This window comes from Triticum dicoccoides, chromosome 2B, assembly GCF_002162155.2.
Source record: "Triticum dicoccoides isolate Atlit2015 ecotype Zavitan chromosome 2B, WEW_v2.0, whole genome shotgun sequence".
NCBI classification, from domain to species: Eukaryota; Viridiplantae; Streptophyta; class Magnoliopsida; order Poales; family Poaceae; genus Triticum; species Triticum dicoccoides.
Window position 1 is genome coordinate 764,246,292 of NC_041383.1, and position 20,341 is coordinate 764,266,632.

A 20,341-nucleotide genomic window follows, 5' to 3' on the forward strand; every position below is an offset into this window, starting at 1 on the left:
CTAGTATCCGGGAGTTGCATAATCTCATAGTCAAAGGATTAAGTTTTTGACATGAAGAAAGCAATAGCAATAAACTGAATGATCATTATGCTAAGCTAAAGGGTGGGTCTTGTCCATCACATCATTCTCCTAATGATGTGATCCCGTTATGAAATGACAACATAGGTCCATGATTAGGAAACCTTAACCATCTTTGATCAACGAGCTAGTCTACTAGAGGCTTACTAGGGACACGGTATTTGTTTATATATTCACACATGTATTTAAGTTTGCGATCAATACAATTCTAGCATGAATAATAAACCTTTATCATGAATAAGGAAATATAAAATAACAACTTTCTTATCACACATGTATTGAATTGTTGCCATCGAGGATAAAAAGATGGGGTTCTCATCATATTGCTTGAGTTAATTCCTCTACATCATGTCATCTTACTTAAGGCGTTACTCCGTTCTTTATGAACTTAATACTCTAAATGCATGCTGGATAGCGGTCGATGTGTGGAGTAATACTAGTAGATGTAGGCAGGAGTTGGTCTACTTGACACGAACATGATGCCTATATGCATAATCATTACTTTGGATATCGTCATAAGTTTGCGCTTTTCTATCAATTGCTCGACAGTAATTTGTTCACCGACCATACTATTTGCCTTCATGAGAAAAGCCTCTAGTGAAACCTATGGCCCCGGGGTCTATTTTCCGTCATATTTGCCTTCCGATCTACTATTTGCAATCTTTTATTTTCAGATCAATAAACCAAAAAAACCAAAAATATTTAGTCACCTTTTTGTTTTATCTATCTCTATCAGATCTCACCTTTGCAATTGACTGTGAACGGATTGACAACCCCTTTATCGCGTTGGGTGCAAGTGTTTGATTGTTTGTGCAGGTGCATAGACTGGGGACTTGCTTGTACCTCCTACTGGATTGATATCTTGGCTCTCTAACTGAGGGAAATATTTAACTCTACTTTGCTACATCACCCTTTCCTCTTCAAGGGAAAAACCAACACAAGCTCAAGAAGTAGAAGGAAGAATTTCGAGCGCCGTTGCTGGGGAGGTCTACATCAAGCCTACCAAGTACCCATCATAAACTCTCATCTCTTGCATTACATTATTTGCCATCTGCCTCTCGTTTTCCTCTCCCCCACTTCTAAAACGATTTTCAGAAAAATACAAAAAGATTTTCCTTTTTATTCGCCCTTCTTCCATTCATATTTTTATTTGATTTTTTCTTGCTCGTACGTTAAATCACTTGTTTTTATTTCATGGTTAGTCCTTCCACCATTGCTAGCACTCCCAAGAATGAGGTCCTTAATTTTAAGCAAAGGGAGGGAGAAAATTTAAAGGACGCCTGGTATAGAATTTGTAATGCTCAGAATAGATCTACTCAAAAGAAATCTACTATGGTTCTCCTTCGCAATTTTTTTGTGGGTGTTACTCCTTGGAATAGATATGTTCTAGATGCCACCACCGGGGGAAATTTCTTGGGGAGCCATACTTTTTATGCTTATAATGCTATGATAGATTTGGTAGGACCACCACCACTTATGGTTAATGAAACTATTTTAACCTTGGAACATGTGATGCAAAGGCTTGATATTATTGAAAGTAAAATTGCTATCGTAGAGCTGATTGAAAACTTGGATAAAAAGATTCATAAACATATTACTCAATATGGATCTAAGGTAGGAGTTACTTTAAATAATCTAAGGGAAAAGGAACCCATAGTTAATGAAAAGATAGATCAAGATTCTACTAGAATTGGCAAACTAGAAGATATTATTACCAACTTGGGTTCTTCTTTTTCCTCTGTTAAAACCGCTCAAAATTTTCCTCCTACTAAATCTACAAAGTTTATTTATGTTCCCGAGAATAAGGGTGAATCCTCTAGTAAAGGAAACAAAGATCTCAAAATGATAAATGATCACCCTAACCTTTTTGATATTATTAAGGAACCAATTGCCACGAGTGAATTTCTTGATTTCTTGCCTAGGAGTTTGACCAGTGATAAAACTAAATAACTTCCTAAGGATTATAAGTGTGCAATTTAAGAATTGCATACCAAAGATGACAATACCTAGATCTATTGCAATATGCCTAGCCACGGGCGTTAAAAATACGCTTGTTCGGAGGCAACCCAATTTTATTTTTGTTCTTACTTTTTGTTTCTATTTTATGAATAAATTTATCCTCTAGACTATGGTTAGATGTGTTTTGGTGTTTTAATTAGTGTTTGAACCAAGTAATACCTTTGGGATGGCTTATGGTGATAGTTGATTAGATCTTGCTGAAAAACAGAAACTTTTGCACCCAGTAAAATAATTTTCATAATTCACATAAGCTTGATGTTGATCTGAAATTTTTACACAAGATTTATATACAAATTTCCCAGGTTGTCCTAAATTTTCAGAATTTTTGGTGTTATATAGGTATACGAAGTCTCCTGGTTACTACAGACTGTTCTGTTTTTGACAGATTCTGTTTTTCTTGTGTTGTTTACTTATTTTGATGAATCTATGGGTAGTATTGGGGGGAATGAACCATGGAGAAGTTAGAATATATTAGATATTACACAAATATAAATAATGAATGAGTTCAAAACAGTACCAAAAGGTGGTGATTTATTTTCTAATACTAACGGATCTCATGAGTTTTCTGTTGAGTTTTGTGTTGTGAAGTTTTCAAGTTTTGGGTAAAGATTTGATAGACTATGGAATAAGGAGTGGCAAGAGCCTAAGCTTGTGGATGAACAAGGCACCCCTAGGTAATATTCATGGACAACCAAGAGCCTAAGCTTGGGTATGCCCCAGATGGCATCCCCTCTTTCGTCTTCGTCTACCAGTAAATTTACTTGAGGCTATATTTTTATTCACCACATTATATGTTTTTTGCTCTAAGCGTCTTGTATGATATGAGTATTTGCTATTTAGTTTGCCATAATCATCCTTAATGTACACACCTTTCGAGAGGGACACGCATGAGTCGTTATTTATTAGAATACTCTATGTGTTTCACTTATATCTTTTGAGCTAGGAAATTTTGCTCTAGTGCTTCACTTTTATATTTTTAGAGCATGATGGTGGCTTTATTTTATAGAAATTATTGAACTCTCTTGCTTCACTTATATTATTTTGAGAGTCTTTCTAAACAACATGGTAATTTTCTTGGGTTATGATTTTAGTCCTAATATGATAGGCATCCAAAGGAGATATAATAAAAACTTTCATATAGAGCATTGGATACATGAGAAGTTTGATTCTTTGCATTTGTTATGAGATATGAAGATGGTGATATTAGAGTCATGCTAGTAGTAAATTGTGGAGTCAAAGAAATAATTGTGTTAAGGTTTGTGATTCCTGTAGCATGCACATATCGTCTTCTATTTATGTGATGAATTTGGAGCGCAATTTATTCTTGATTGTTTTCCTTTGCGTGAAAGTTGGGAGCGTGTGATGGTTAAATCCTACCAACCACTCCCCTAGGAGCATGCATAGTAGTACTTTGCTTCGAGGGCTAATAGATTTTTGGCAATAAGTATGTGAGTTCTTTATGACTAATGTTGAGTTCATGGATTATACGCACTCTCACCCTTCCACCTTTGTTGGCCACTCTAGTACCGTGCAACTTTCGCCGGTGTATTAAACCCACTTCTTACCCTTCCTCAAAACAGCCACCATACCTGTCACATCCCTAGCTTCTGGAAATGCACTAGGCTAGCCTCATGAGTGTCATCATGTCTAAACTTCATTTAAACATGAAATGGGGACTGTCAAACCCTAGCACCAAATGAAATTCAAATAGGTTCAACCAAAAATAATCTTCAATGAACCCAAAGTGTCCTTTTGAAAATGTTCATGACTTCTGATAAAGGTTAAAACCTCTGTCAAAAATGATGAACATATTTCTAGGTCATCTCTGGATTTTTGTTTTAAATCGTTATGTATTTGGATTTGAGCATTTAATTACTATAAATATTTAAAGTGCTCAAATAATTCTGAAACTAAATGTGGGCCACTAGATTAATCCACGGAGTGTCCACAAAATTATTTCAGAATTTTATAAAATGCTTTAGTATTTTTACTAAAGCCAAAACAGTTGCAGATAAATAGAAAACAGGAACAAATAAAAGAGAGAGAGATAAGGACTACCTGGCCACCTACCTGTAGCTGGCCCAGCTCGCTGGCCCAGCCCACCTGGCGCCTCCTGTCGTCTTCCTCCTACCAGTAGGAGCAGTTGCGTGCTCGCACGCGCACGGCCGAGGAGGCCAGCTCCTCCTTGCCTGCCTGCCCCCCCCCCCTCTCGACGCATCTAGACGACGCCACGCAACCCTTGATGCACTCTCACTCTCCCCCGCCCTCATCCTCTCCCCTGGACCCCTCTCTCTCACCACCGAACGGAGCCGCCGCCACCGTCGCCGTTCGACGCTACCACCAACCTCCCCATGCCCTTCCGGATATGCCACGAGCTCTGCCTCGACCCCGGCGTCCTCTACACCAAGCCAGGCGCTGCCAAGAGCTCTGTGACGACGTCCCTGACCCTTTCTTCTTCCTCGGGTTGCTGGAGATCCCCCTTGCCGCCTCGACTGCTCCGGACCGTCTCCGAGCTTGCCGACCTCCTCGTCCGACTCGTCGTGAGCCTCTGACCCCGTCCATCCCTCTCTTCTTCCCAGTAGGCCGCCGTAGCAACCGGACCGCCTACGCCTGAACCCGCCGCTGCCTGCAATCACCGCCGACGCAACTCCGGCGACCAAATGGTCCACCCGACATGTCCAACCCGCTCACCGCTTCGCGTAGGCCCCCACTAGCGCCTCAGCTCGCTAGCTCGCGCACCATAGCACCAAACGCGACCTCGCCTGAACTCCGATCGCCGCGGATGACCTCGCCACGCTCAACTCCTGCCACCCCAGCTACTGCCTCTTGATGCACTGGATGCGAGGAGAGCTCTAGCTCCTCGCGGGTGCCCTTCGCCGCTCAATTGGGCGCCAGGAGGTCGAACCCGAGCCCTTCGCCGCGCCTGTTGCCACCGGCGACGAGCCGTCGGCTGGTTAGGCCCTGTTGACTAGGGGTTTGACCTCCCCTGGGTCATTGACAAGTGGGCCCAGGCCCTAGCTAATCCTAGTTTAGTTTTTAATTAATATTAATTAACTCCACTGACATTTTTAGTTAATAGTAGTTTAACACTAATTAATTTAGATTTGTTAGTTAGTCACTGATGTGTGGACCCCACACGTCAGGTTTGACCTGGACCCAGTCTGTTGACCTGCTGACGTCACACCTACGTCATGCTGATGCAGTTAACCTTTTTCTGGATTTATTCTTATTCAGGAAATTCCAGAAAATGTCCAAAACTTCTAAAAATCTTAGAAATTCAACCGTAGCTCCAAATGAAATAATTTATATATGAAAATGATCAGAATAATCCAATCTATCCATCTATACTAGTTTCATGCATGATAGAACAACTTATGGCTACTGTTTAGTACAAATCATATGAATGGCATTTAAATAACCACATGTGGAGTTTGAATTTGAATCTTGGATTCAAACCAACTTCATTTAACTTGTTTCTAGTTGCATTAGCTCAATCCATAGCATCTTGCCATGTCACATTCATGCATCATATTGTTGCATTGCATTGATTGTGTTCTCTCTTGTTTGCCGGTGTTTGTCCCCCTCGATAGACGTGGTTCCGACGATGAGTTCAGTGACACTGATGAAGAGCTATACTATCTTAAGAAGTGCCAGCCAAGCAAAACCCCCTTGTTCATTCTGATACAATCCCACTCTCTCGCTCTTGCTCTCTTTTATTGCATTAGGACAACAACGAATCATGTGTTACTTGCCGCGGTAGTTAAACCCCTTTTCCTCTGCATGACCTGTCATTGCCAGAGTAAATAGATGAAACCCACTAGCATGAGTAGGAGTTGCTTGAGCCCTGTTTTGCCTACTCATTCATGCTTGTTTGTCATGCCTGCTACTGCTTAGAGTTGAGCCAGGTCTGATTCATCAGGGATGAATTGGAATGGTGATGAACATGTCCTACTGTTTGTGAGCTAAGTGTGTGAACACGATTTGGTAAAGGTAGCGGTGAGAGGCCATGTAGGAGTACATGGTGGGTTGTCTCATTGAAACCGTCCTCAGGAACTGAGTTATGTGTTTGTGATTCATGACCAGTTACTACCACACATTGGAATGCTTAAGTGCCCCTCTCGACTTCTTAACCACCCTTGTCCTCTGTCCAGGAGTTGCAAGTAGTTTCTGGTGTTTGTAGTACTCTGGAGGCCGTGGGTAGCGCTGACCTAAGGGGTGGGCTGTGATGCGGTAGGCACATGACCGGGTATGTCGGGCACCCGTTTGGTGTCGCGGAACCCTGTACACATCATTCGGGGCCGTATGTGGAAACCTCGGTCGGACTCTCTGCGGATGGAACCTGAATAGGTGATAACCTGGACTAGAGACTTGAGTGTTTAGGTAGGCCGTGACCGACACCCTCGCTGGGCTTCTGCTTGAAGGTTGCCGAGTACATGTCGTGTAAATGGCGATAAGTGGTTAGAGCGTGTGTGAAGAAGTACACCGCTGCAGGGTTAACATCATCTATTCGAATAGTCGTGTCCGCAATAAAAGACTTCTGGGTTGCCTATACAGTTCATGGACAAGTGAAAGTGGATACTCTAAAATGCGCAAGATAAGCGTGAGTGCTATGGATGGCGTTCTCATAGGGATACGGGAGTGGATCCATAGTGGTGTATTGATATGGTGAATATGTGGACTCGTGTGCGCCACCTCAGAAGAGTTACTCGCAGTCGTAGTTCAGGATAGCCACCGAGTTAAAGCTGGCTTGCTGCAGTTAAACCCCACCATCCCTTTGTTGATAATGATGCATATGTAGTTAGTTCTGATGTAAGTCTTGCTGGGTACATTTGTACTCATGTTTGCCTATTTATGTTCTTGTAGAGAGACTTTCATCTCACTAGTAGTTCCACGTGGACTTTGACGTTTAGCTTGTTACCTCAGCTACGATCTTGTGCCCTCCGTAGGATCTTGTAGATAGTCAGGCTTCTCAACCTTTTTCATTTGTAGATGTCTGTACTCAGACATGTTAAGCTTCTGGTTGTGCTTTGACTTGTATGCTCTGAATGTTGGGTCTTGAGACCCATGTTTGTAATATCTCGCTCCTCGGAGCCTATTGAATAAATACTTGAGTTGTAGAGTCATGTTCTGATGCCATGTTGTATTTGAACATATCGAGCATATTGTGTGTATGTTATTGAAATGCTTGGTATGTGTGGGATCTGACTATCTAGTTGTTTATCCTAGGTAGCCTCTCTTACCGGGAAATGTCTCCTAGTGCTTCCACTGAGCCTTGTTAGCTTGCTACTGCTCCGGAACACTTAGGTTGGCCAGCATGTGTCCTTGTTCGTTCCTGTGTCTGTCCCTTCAGGGAAATGTCACACGGTGTATACCGGAGTCTTGTTAGCCTGCTACAGCCCGGTTTACCGGAGTCCTGCTAGCCCAGCTGCTACAGACCGGATTCACTCGCTGATGACCGACACATTCGTTGCTGGGTCATGTATGCGTGTCCCTGTAAGTTAGTGCCACTTTGGGTTCACGACTGGCCATGTCAGCCCGGGCTCCTTGACATATGGATGCTAGCAACACTATCATATACGTGTGCCAAAAGGCGCAAACGGTCCCGGGCCTGGTAAGGCAACATCCGTGGGAATACCGTGCGTGAGGCCCCAAAGTGATATGAGGTGTTACATGCTAGATCGCTGTGGCATTGAGTCGGGGTCCTGACAATACCTACCTATTATGGCATCTTCATAGCCATTCCGAGATATATTGCCATGTAACTCCACTGATCTGTTTATTATGACACTACCATCATTGTCATATTGCTTCGCATGATCATGTAGTTGGCATAGTATTTGTGGCTTGGCCACCATTCATATTTTTTATACATGTCACTCTTGATCATAGCACATCCCGGTACACCACCATAGGCATTCATATAGAGTCATACCTTTGTTCTAGTATCAAGTTGTAATTTTGAGTTGTAAGTAAATAAAAGTGTGATGATCATCATTATTAGAACATTGTTCCATGTGAGGTAATGAAAATAAAAGAGGCCAAAGAAGCCTAAATAAAAAAGAGGCCAAAGAAGCCCACCAAAAAAAGAGAGAGAAAGAGAGAAGGGACAATGTTACTATCCTTTTCCACACTTGTGCTTCAAAGTAGCACCATGTTCTTCATGATAGATATTCTCCTATTTTGTCACTTTCATATATTACTAGTGGAATATTTTCTTATGGAACTTGGCTTGTATATTCCAACGGTGGGCTTCCTCAAACGCCCTAGGTCTTCAAGAGCAAGCAAGTTGATGCACGCCCACTAGTTTTATTTTGAGCTTTCATTCACGTATAGCTCTAGTGCATCTGTTACATGGCAATCCCTACTCGCTCATATTGATATCAATTGATGGACATCTACATTGTCCATTTATTTGCCTAGTTGATGTGAGACTTTCTCCCTTATTTTGTCTACTACCACCTTCTACTGCACCCATAGTGCTATGTTCATGGCTCACGCTCATGTATGGCATGAAGAGTTGAAAAAGTTGAAGCGTGTTAAAAATTATGAAACAATTGCTTGGCCGACACTGTGATGGGCATGATTTATACTATGTGCTAAGAAGGGGGAGCATAACAAGACTATTTGATTTTGTAGGGATAACTTTCTTTAGCCATATTACTTTTGAAGCTTAATGATTTGCTTTCTCTAGTATCCTTGAAGTATTATTGTTTTTGTGTCAATGAACTTTTGTCTTGAATCATACGGATTTGATATTCATGCCAAATAAAATAGATTGCCTTGATAAATATGTTAGGTAGCATGCCACATCAAAAATTCTATTTTCATGATTTACCTACTCGAGGACGAGTAGGAATTAAGCTTGCGGATTCTTGATATGTCTCCAACTTATCTATAATTTTTTATTGTTCCATGCTATTATATTATCTATTTTGGATGTTTTATATGCATTATTATGCTATTTTATATTATTTTTGGGACTAACCTATCAACCTAGAGCCCAGTGGCAGTTTCTGTTTTTTCCTTGTTTTTGAGTTTCGCGGAAAAGGAATATCAAACGGAATCCAAATAGAATAAAACTTTGCGATGATTTTTCTTGGACCAAAAGACACCCATAGGACTTGGAGTCCAAGCCAGAAGACCTACAAGGAGGCACCAAGCATGGAGGGCACGCCTCTGCCTTGTGGCCCCCTCGGGAGTGCCCTGACCTACCTCTTCGTCCTATATATTCACATATATTACAAAACCATCAAAGAGAGCCACGAAAATACTTTTCCACCGCCGTAGGTCTGTGACATCGTTAGATTCCATCTGGAGGTATTTTCCGGTACTCTTCCGGAGGGGGATTCGATCACGGAGAGCTTCTACATCAACCCTAATGCTCGTGCGATGAAGCATGAGTAGTCTACCTTAGACCTACGGGTCCATAGCTAGTAGTTAGATGGCTTCTTCTCTCTCTTTGATTTTCAATACCATATCCTCCTCGATGTTCTTGGACATCTATCAGATGTAATATTCTTTTGTGGTGTGCTTGTTGAGATCCGATGAATTGTGGATTTATGATCAGCTTATCTATGAATATTATTCGAACCTTCTCTGAATTCTTATCTGCATTATTTGATATCTTTGTATTTCTCTTCGAATTATCGGTTTGGTTTGGACAACTAAATTGGTTTTTCTTGTAATGGGAGAGGTGCTTAGCTTTGGTTTCAATCTTGCATGATTTCACACAGTGACAAAGTAGGGGTAACGAGACATTTATTGAATTGTTGCCATCGAGGATACAAAGATGGGGTCTTCATCATATTGCTTGAGTTAATTCCTCTACATCATGTCATCTTACTTAAGGCGTTACTTCGCTCTTTATGAACTTAATACTCTAGATGCATGCGGGATAGCGGTCGATGTGTGGTGTAAGAGTAGTAGATTCAGGCAGGAGTTGGTCTACTTGACACGGACGTGATGCCTATATGCATAATCATTGTCTTGGATATCGTCATAACTTTGCGCTTTTCTATCAATTGGTCGATAGTAATTTGTTTACCTACCGCATTATTTGCCTTCATGATAGAAGCCTCTTGCGAAACCTATGGCCTCCGAGTCTATTTTCCATCATATTTGCTTTCCGATCTACTATTTTGCAATCTTTTATTTTCAGATCTATAAACCAAAAACCCAAAAATATTTTAGTTACCTTTTTGTTTTATCTATCTCTATCAGATCTCACCTTTGCAATTAATCATGAAAGGATTGAAAACCCCTTTATCCCGTTGGGTGCAAGTGTTTGATTGTTTGTGTAGGTGCATAGATTGTGGACTTGCTCGTACCTCCTACTGTGTTGATACCTTGGTTCTCTAACTGAGGGAAATACTTATCTCTACTTTGCTGCACACCCATTTCCTCTTCTAGGGAAAAACCAACGCAAGCTCAAGAAGTAGAAATGGGTTGGATGAGATCTATCATGTAATAGAGTTAGTTTTGTTAGGGCTTGATCCCTAGTATCCACTATGTTCTGAAATTGATGTTGCTATGACTTTGCTATGCTTAATGCTTGTCACTAGGCCCGGGTGCCACGATTTTAGATCTAAACTATTTCTGTTTTCACAAATATATTTGTGTTCTTGATCCTACCATGCAAGTTATGTGCACCTATTACGTGTTATGATCCGCTTAGCCCAATGTGGCAATAATTGGGATTCTTTTTTGTGTGATTACAGTAATTTGAGGAGTTTGTGTATACACTATGTTTTAATGCTTTGTTCGGTTCTCTATTAAAAGGAGGCCTTAATATCCATTAGTTTCCTATTGGACCCCACTGCCACGGGCGGGTAGGACAAAATGTTTCGTGCAAGTTCTTTTCCATAAGCACGCATGACTATATAGGAATACATGCCTACATTACATTGATGAATTGGACCTAGTTCTATGTCGGCCTAGGTTATAACTATTACATGATGAATGTCATCGCACATAACTATCCATCACCGATCTAATGCCTACGAGCTTTTCACATATTGCTTTTGCGAAGTTAGTACTGTTGCTGCTACTATCACAATTGCTACAAAACTGCTACTGCTACTGTTACCTTTACCGTTACTATCGTTACTATTGCTATCAAATTATCATACTACTGTGCTACTGATCACTCTACTGTAGATATTTAGTCTCCATGTGTGGTTGAATTGACATTCAACTGCTAATACTTGCAAATATCCCTTGGCTCCCATTGTGTCGAATTGGGTTGAATACTCTACCCTCGAACACTGTTGCGATCCCCTATACTTGTGGGTTATCACATACCTAGTAGCTAGATGGATTGTTCTTTCTCTCTGATCTTAATTACAAAGTTCTCCATGATCTCCATGGAGTTCTATCTGTTCTTTTGTGGTGTGTTTGTTGGGGTTCTAAAAATTGCGGGTTTATGATCAGATTATTCGTTGAAAGTAATTCACTCTTTTCTGAACTTTATTATGCATGATTGTTATAGCTTTCTATTTCTCTCCGATCTATGCATTTGATCTTCAGTGCGAGAGGTGCTTTCTGATGGGTTCCATCTTGCGGTGTTCTTACTGATACATCTCCAACGTATCTACAATTTTTGATTGTTCCATGCTATTATATAATCTGTTTTGGATGTTTTATATGCATTAATATGCTATTTTATATTATTCTTGTGACTAACTTATTCACCTAGAGCCTGGTGCCAGTTTCTGTTTTTCCTTGTTTTTGAGTTTTATAGAAAAGGAATATCAAACGGAGTCCAAACGGAATAAAACTTTCGTGATGATTTTTCTTGTACCAGAAGACACTAGTAGGACTTGGAGATGAAGTTAGAGGAGTACTGAGGCGGCGACAAGCCTCAGGGGTGCACCCTAGGGGTGCGCCCTAAGGTCTTGTGGGCCCCTCGGAGCTCCTCCAACCGTAATCTTTGGCCTATAAATTCACAAATATTCCCAAATGACAAGAAGCATCCACCAAAATACTTTTCCGCCGCTGCAACCTTCTGTATCTGTGAGATCCCATCTTGGGGCCTTTTCCAGCAATCTGTCGGAGGGGGATTCGATCACGGAGGGCTTCTACATCAACTCTATTGCCCTTCCGATTAAGCATGAGTAGTTTACCATGGACCTCCGGGTCCAATGCTAGTAGCTAGATGGATTCTTCTCTCTCTTTGATCTTCAATACAATGTTCTCCTCAATGTTCTTTGAGTTCTATCTGATGTAATATTCTATTGTGGTGTGTTTGTCAAGATCTAATGAATTGTGGATTTATGATCAGATTATCTATGAATATTATTTGAGTCTTCTCTGAATTCGTATATGCATGATTAAATATCTTTGTATTTCTCTTCAAATTATTGGTTTGGTTTGGCCAACCAGATTGGTATTTCTTGCAATGGGAGAGGTGCTTAGTTTTGGGTCCAATCTTGCAGTGCCCTCACCCAATGACAAAGTAGGGGTAGCGAGGCACGTATTGTATTGTTTCCATCAAGGGTAAAAAGATGGGGTTTTCATCATATAGCTTGAGTTTATCCCTCTACATCATGTCATCTTACTTAAGGCGTTACTCCGTTCTTATGAACCTAATACTCTAGATGCATGTTGGATAGAGGTCAATGTGTGGAGTAATAGTAGTAGATGCAAGCAGGAGTCGGTCTACTTGACACGCTCATGATGCCTATATTCATAATCATTGCATTGCATATCTTCATAAATTTGCGCTTTTCTATCAATTGCTCGACAGTAATTTCCTCACCCGCCGTATGTTTTGTTTCAAGAGAGAAGCCTCTAGTGAAACCTATGCCCCTGGGTCTATTTTCCATCATATATTTTCAGATCTATAAACCAAAAAAACCAAGCATACCTTGCTCAAATTTATTTGTTTTTACTTTGTTTCATGTTTTAGTAATCTTTTATATCTATCTCTATCAGATCTCATCCTTGTAGGCGACCGTGAAGGGATTGACAACCCCTTTATCGCGTTGGGTGCAAGTGTTTGATTGTTTGTGCAGGTGCATAGATTGGGACTTGCGTGTACCTCCTACTAGATTGATACCTTGGTTCTCAAACTGAGGGAAATACTTATCTCTACTTTGCTGCATCGCCCTTTCCTCTTCAAGGGAAAAACCAACGCAAGATCAAGAAGTAGCAGGAAGAACTTCTGGCAACGTTGCCGAGGAGGTTCTACATCAAGCCTACCATGTAACCACCATAAACACTCATCTCTTTTATTACATTATTTACCATTTGCCTCTCGTTTTCCTCTCCCCCACTTCTAAGACGATTTCAAAAAAAAACACAAAAAGATTTGCCTTTTTAATCGCCCTTCTTTCGTTCGTCTTTTTGTTTGCTTTTTGGTTGCTTGTGTGCTAGATTGCTTTGTTTTTCATGATGAATCAAGAGAATACCAAGTTGTGTGACTTTTCCAATACTAATAATAATGATTTTATTAGTACTCCGATTGGTCCTGCCACTAGTGCAGAATCATATGAAATTAATGCCGCTTTGTTGAATCTTGTTATGAAAGATCAATTTTCTGGCCTTCCTAGTGAAGATGGCGCATCCCATCTAAATACATTTGTTGAGTTATGTGATATGCAAAGGAAAAAAGATGTCGATAATGATATTGTTAAATTTAAGCTCTTCCGTTCTCTCTATGAGATCATGCTAAAACTTGGTTTTCATCTTTGCCTAAAAATAGTATTGATTCATGGAATAAGTGTAAAGATGCTTTTATTTCCAAGTATTTTCCTCCCGATGAGATCATCTCCCTTAGGAACAATATAATGAATTTAAAGCACCTTGATGATGAACATGTTGCACAATCTTGGGAGAGGATGAAATTGATGATAAGAAATTACCCTACGCATGGTTTGAGTTTGTGGATGATCATACAATAAAATTATGTCAGACTGAATTTTGCATCTCGAAATCTTTTAGATTCCATCGTGGGAGGAACTTTTATGTAAATTACATTAGGAGAAGCTACTAAACCTCTAGATAATATTATAGCTAATTACTCTCAATGGCATACCGAAAGATCTACTAGTAAAAAAGTGCATGCGATTGAAGAAATTAATACTTTGAGTGGAAAGATGGATGAACTTATGAAATTGTTTGCTGGTAAGAATGCAACTATTGATCCTAATGATATGCCTTTCTCCACTTTGATTGAGAATAATAATGAATCTATGGATGTGAATTTTGTTGGTAGGAACAATTTTGGTAATAATGCTTATAGAGGTAATTTCAACCCTAGGCCGTTTCCTAGTAATTCGTCTAATAATTATGGAAATTCCTACAAAAATTCTTATGGAAATTATAATAAGATGCCTCTAATCTTCAGAACAATATTAAAGATTTTATTAGGTCCCAAAAAAATTTCAATGCTATGGTTGAAGAATAATTGCTCAAGATTGATGATTTGGCTAGGAGCGTTGACAGAATTTCTCTTGAGATTAATTTTTGAAAATTAGATCTATGCCAACCAAGCATGATATTAATGAATCTCTAGAAGCTATTAAAATTTCTATTAATGAGTGTAAAGAAAGAACCGCTAGGATGTGTGCTAAGCGAGATTGGTTGGTAAATGTGTGTTCTTCTAGTTTTTGCGAGAATAATGATGAAGATCGTAAAGTGATTGGTGTGACTCCTATAGAATCTTTGTTTTCTAATATAAATCTGGATAAAGATGGACTGGACATGAGTCGACTTTAGCAAGAAGGCGTCCCAATGATTCAGAGTTTATAGATCTTAATGCAAAAATTGATAAAAGTATGATTGGAGAGGTCAAAACTTTAAATAGCGATGAACCCACTCTTTTGGATTTCAAGGACTTTAATTATGATAATTGTTCTTTGATAGATTGTATTTCCTTGTTGCAATCAATGGTGAATGCTTCTCATGCTTATAATCAAACTAAAGTTTTTACTAAACATATCGTTGATGCTATGATGAAATCTTATGAAGAAAACATTATTTGGAAGTTTCAATCCCTAAAAAGCTTTATGATGAGTGGGAACCTAATATTAAGATTCAAATTAAAGATTATGAGTGCCATGCTTTGTGTGATTTGGGTGCTAGCATTTCCACGATTCCAAAAACTTTATGTGATGTGTTAGGTTTCCATGAATTTGATGATTGTTCTTTAAATTTGCATCTAGTGAATTCCACTATTAAAAAACCTATGGGAAGAATTAATGATGTTCTTATTGTTTCCAATAGGAATTATGTGCCCGTGGATTTATTGTTCTTGATATAGATTGCAATCTTACATGTCCTATTATTCTTGGTAGACCTTTCCTTAGAACGATTGGTGCAATTATTGATATGAAAGAAGGAAATATTAGATTTCAATTTCCGATAAGGAAGGGCATGGAACACTTCCCAAGAAAGAAAATTAAGTTTCCATCTGAAACTATTATGAGGGCTACTTATGGATTGCATACCAAAGATGACAATACCTATATCTATCTTTTATGCCTAGCTAGGGGCGTTGAACAATAGCGCTTGTTGGGAGTCAACCCAATTTTATTTTTACGTTTTTGTTTTTGGTTCTGTTTTTCAATAAAGACAAATTATTACCTCTGTCGTAATTCTGTTTTGGTGTTTTAATTAGTGTTTGATCCAAGTAAGACCTTTGGGATGGCTTACGGTGATAGTTGATTTGATCTTGCTGAAAAACAGAAACTTTTGCAATCAGTAAAGAAATTTTAGAAAATCACGGAAGCGTGATTTTGATCTGAATTTTTTACACAAGATTGATATAAAAATTTCCAAGGGTGTCCTAATTTTTCAGAATTTTTCGAGTTACCAAAGTATACGAAGTTTACAGATTGCTACAGACTGTTCTGTTTTTGACAGATTCTATTTTCTTTGCGTTGTTTGCTTATTTTGATCATTCTATGGGAATTATCTCGGGGTATGAACCATGGAAAAGTTGGAATACAATAGATATTACACCAATATAAATAAATAATGAGTTCACAACATTACCAAAAGGTGGTGATTTATTTTCTAATACTAACGGACCTCATGAGTTTTCTATTGAGTTTTGTGTTGTGAAGTTTTCAAGTTTTGGATAGAGATTCGATGGACTATGGAATAAGGAGTGGCATGAGCCTAAGCTTGGGGATTCTCAAGGAATCCCAAGGTAATATTCAAGGAAAACCAAGCATTTAAACTTGGGGATGCCCCGGATGGCATCCCCTCTTTCATCTTCAATCCATCGGTAAATTTATTTGAGGATATATTTTTATTCACCACATGATATGTGTTTTGCTTGCAGCGTCTTGTATGATATGAGTCTTTGCTCTTTATTTTGTCACAATCATCCTTGTTGTACACACCTTTTGAGAGGGACACACATGAATCGTGATTTATTAGAGTACTCTATGTGCTTCACTTATATCTTTTGAGATAGGCAATTTGCTCTAGTGCTTCACTTATATCTTTTTAGAGCACAGCGTGGTGGCTTTATTTTATAGAAATTGTTGAACTCTCATGCTTCACTTATATTATTTTGACAGTCTCTAAACAGCATGGTAATTTTCTTAGGTTATGAATTTAGTCCTAATATGATGGGCATCCAAGAGGGATATAAAAAAACTTTCATATAAAGGGTATTGAATACTATGAGCAGTTTGATTCCTTGCATTTGTTTTGAGATATAAAGATGGTGATATTAGAGTCATGCTAATGACTAATTGTGGATTGGTAGAAATACTTGTGTTAAAGTTAGTGATTCCCGTAGAATGCACGTATCGTGAGCCATATGTGATGAAGTCGGAGCATGATTTATTTATTGATTGTCTTCCTTATGACTGGCAATCGGGGATGAGCGATGGTATTTTCCTACCAATCTATCCCCCTAGGAGCCTGCGCGTAGTACTTTGTTTCGATAGCTAATAGACTTTTGCAATAAGTATGTGAGTTCTTTATGACTAATGTTGAGTCCATGGATTATACGCACTCTCACCCTTCCACTATTGCTAGCCTCTCTAGTACAGAGCTACTTTTGCCGATGCATTACACCCACCATATACCCTTCCTCAAAACATCCACCATACCTACCTATTATGGCATTTCCATAGCCATTCTGAGATATATTGCCATGCAACTTCCACCATTCCGTTTATTATGACATGCACCATCATTTTCCTATTGTTCTCATATGCATAAAGCATTCAAGTAAATAAAAGTGTGATGATCATCATTATTAGAGCATTGTCCCTTGTGAGGAAAGGATGATGGAAGCTATTATTCCCTCACAAGTTGGAATGAGTCTTCAGACTTTACAAAAAATAAAAGAGGCAAAAGAAGCCCAAATAAAAAAAGAGAAAAAAATTAAAGAAAAGAGAGAAGGGACAATTCTACTATTCTTTTACCACATTTCTGCTTCGAAGTAGCACCATGATCTTCATGATAGAGAGTCTACTATTTTGTCACTTTCATATACTAGTGGAAATTTTTAATTATAGAACTTGGCTTGTATATTCCAATGATGGGCTTCCTCAAATTTCCCTAGGTCTTCGTGAGCAAGCGAGTTGGATGCACACCCACTTAGCTTCTTTTTGAGCTTTCATACACTTCTAGCTCTAGTGCATCCGTTGCATGGTAATCCCTACTCACTCACATTAATATCTATTGATGGGCATCTCCATAGCCTGTTAATACGCCTAGTTGATGTGATACTTTCTCCTTCTTTTTGTATTCTCACAATCACCATATTATATTCCACCTATAGTTCTATATCCATGGCTCACACTCATGTATTACGCGAAAGTTGAAAAAGTTTGGGAACATGAAAAGTATGAAGCAATTGCTTGGCTTGTCATCGGGGTTGTGCATGATTTAATACTTTGTGTGATGAAGATGGAGCATAGCTAGACTATATGATTTTGTAGGGATAACTTTCTTTGGCCATGTTATTTTGAGAAGACATGATTGCTTAATTAGTATGATTGACGTATGATTGTTTTTATGTCAATATTAAACTCTTGTTTTGAATCTTACGGATCTGTATATTCATGCCACAATAAAGAAAATTATATGGATAAATATGTTAGGTAGCATTCCACATCGAAAATTCTGTTTTTATCATTTACCTACTCGAGGACGAGCAGGAATTAGGCTTGGGGATGCTTGATACGTCTCCAATGTATCTATAATTTTTTATTTTTCCATGCTATTATATTATCTGTTTTGGATGTTTTATATGCATTAATATGCTATTTTATTTTATTTTTGGGACTAACTTATTAACCTAGAGCCCAGTGTCGGTTTCTGTTTTTTTCCTTGTTTTTGAGTTTTACAGAAAAGGAATATCAAACGGAGTCCTGAAAGTGCTAGTTATCGACTAGAGGGGGGTGAATAGGCGATTTTTATCAAAGTCTTCAAAACTTGGAAGTTTCAAAGACAATCAATAGAAATGACCTAATTGATATGCAGCGGAAGATAAACTACAACAAGCAAGTCATAGTCAAGTATGCAATAATATGAACGTACAAAGACTAATAGCAGCTAGGTAGTAAGGATCAGGATGGAAGATAGTATGAAGCCAATCAACGATAGTAGTCAAGCAATGAAGTCAAGCAGATAAGACAAATAAGCAATGACTTCACGAAGACAAACTCAAAGTAAAGGAGGGAAGGGATAGAACCAGTCACTTGTTGAAGACACATGATTTGTTGGACCAGTTCCAGTTGCTGTGACAACTGTATGTCTGGTTAGGGAGGCTGAGATTCAACTCAGAAGACCGTGTCTTCACCTTATTCCCCTTGAGCTAAGGACACACAGTCCTCGCCCAATCACTGTGGTAAGTCTTCAAGGTAGACTTCCGAACCTTCACAGACTTCGTTCACCGGCGATCCACAATGACTCTTGGATGCTCAAAACACGACGCCTAACCGGCTGGAGGATACACAGTCCTCAAGTGTAATAAGTCTTCAGGTCACACAGACAGAAAGACTTCAGTGATGCCTAACACTCTTTGGCTCTGGGTGTTTGGGCTTTGTCCTCGCAAGGATTTCTCTCTCAAAGGCTTCGAGGTGGGTTGCTCTCAAAACGACAAAAGCCGTAAACTAACTCTGAGTAGCCACCAATTTATGGTGTAGGGGTGGGCTATTTATAGCCACAAGGCAACCCGACCTGATATGTCCGAAATGACCCTGGGTCACTAAGGAACTGACACGTGTTCCAAGGGTCAGATTTCAAACACACACGACAACTTTACTTGGGCTACAAGCAAAGCTGACTCATCCAGCTCTGGATAAGATTTGCTCTCATTGTCTTCGCTCGAAGACATAGGATTTGGGTTGAGCATCACTTCAGTAACTCAGACATTGTTCACTTGGAACCCACTTAATAGTACGGTGGTTCCTATGACTCAACAAAGAAGAAAAGGAAACAAACGAAACAACACAGTCTTCGCGCTCCACAGTCTTCGCTCAATGTCTTCTCATGTCATAGTCTTCAATGTGAATATCTTCACATACCACCGTTGTCTTCAATGTCTTCATACATTTTTAGGGGTCATCTCCGGTAGGTAAACCGAATCAATGAGGGACACTACCTGCGTTATCCTGCAATTCTCACAAACGCATTAGTCCCTCAACCAACTTTGTCGTCAATACTCCAAAACCAACTAGGGGTGGCACTAGATGCACTTACAATCTCCCCCTTTTTGGTGATTGATGAAAAACTGGTTGAAGTTTTCAACGGGAATAAAGTATGTGAAATTGTAAAGGATAGGGTATTGTCTTCATAAGTGGCAAGGGCTCCCCCTGAAGATGTGCATATAAGTAATTTGCTTTTGGAATGCAAATGCACATGGCAGGTTGTACTTGTGGAGATCCTCTTCAACTTATGAAGATAATTCATCATGCATGAAATGATATAACTCAAAGAATGACATGCATAATGGAAAATCGACGTCTGCAGAATGATCTAAGTGCGGAATGATCTAAGTGCGAAAGTTATCATCGCACATGAAAGAGCAAATAAGTAGCAGAAGACAATCGAGTTTAAGTGTTACAACTCAACGAACAAAATGTATCAAAAGCAAGAGTTGTAACCACTAGGCAAAATATAAAGCAACCGCCCATATGAACCCGCTTGAAGACTATCAAACTCATACGCTTCTCCCCCTTTTGTCAGTTATGACCAAAAAGGTTTGAAGACATAGAGCATCTACTCGTCCCCATGAGGAGTAGTTGAAGCAGCAGGGTTGTCATTGTCGTTTGGC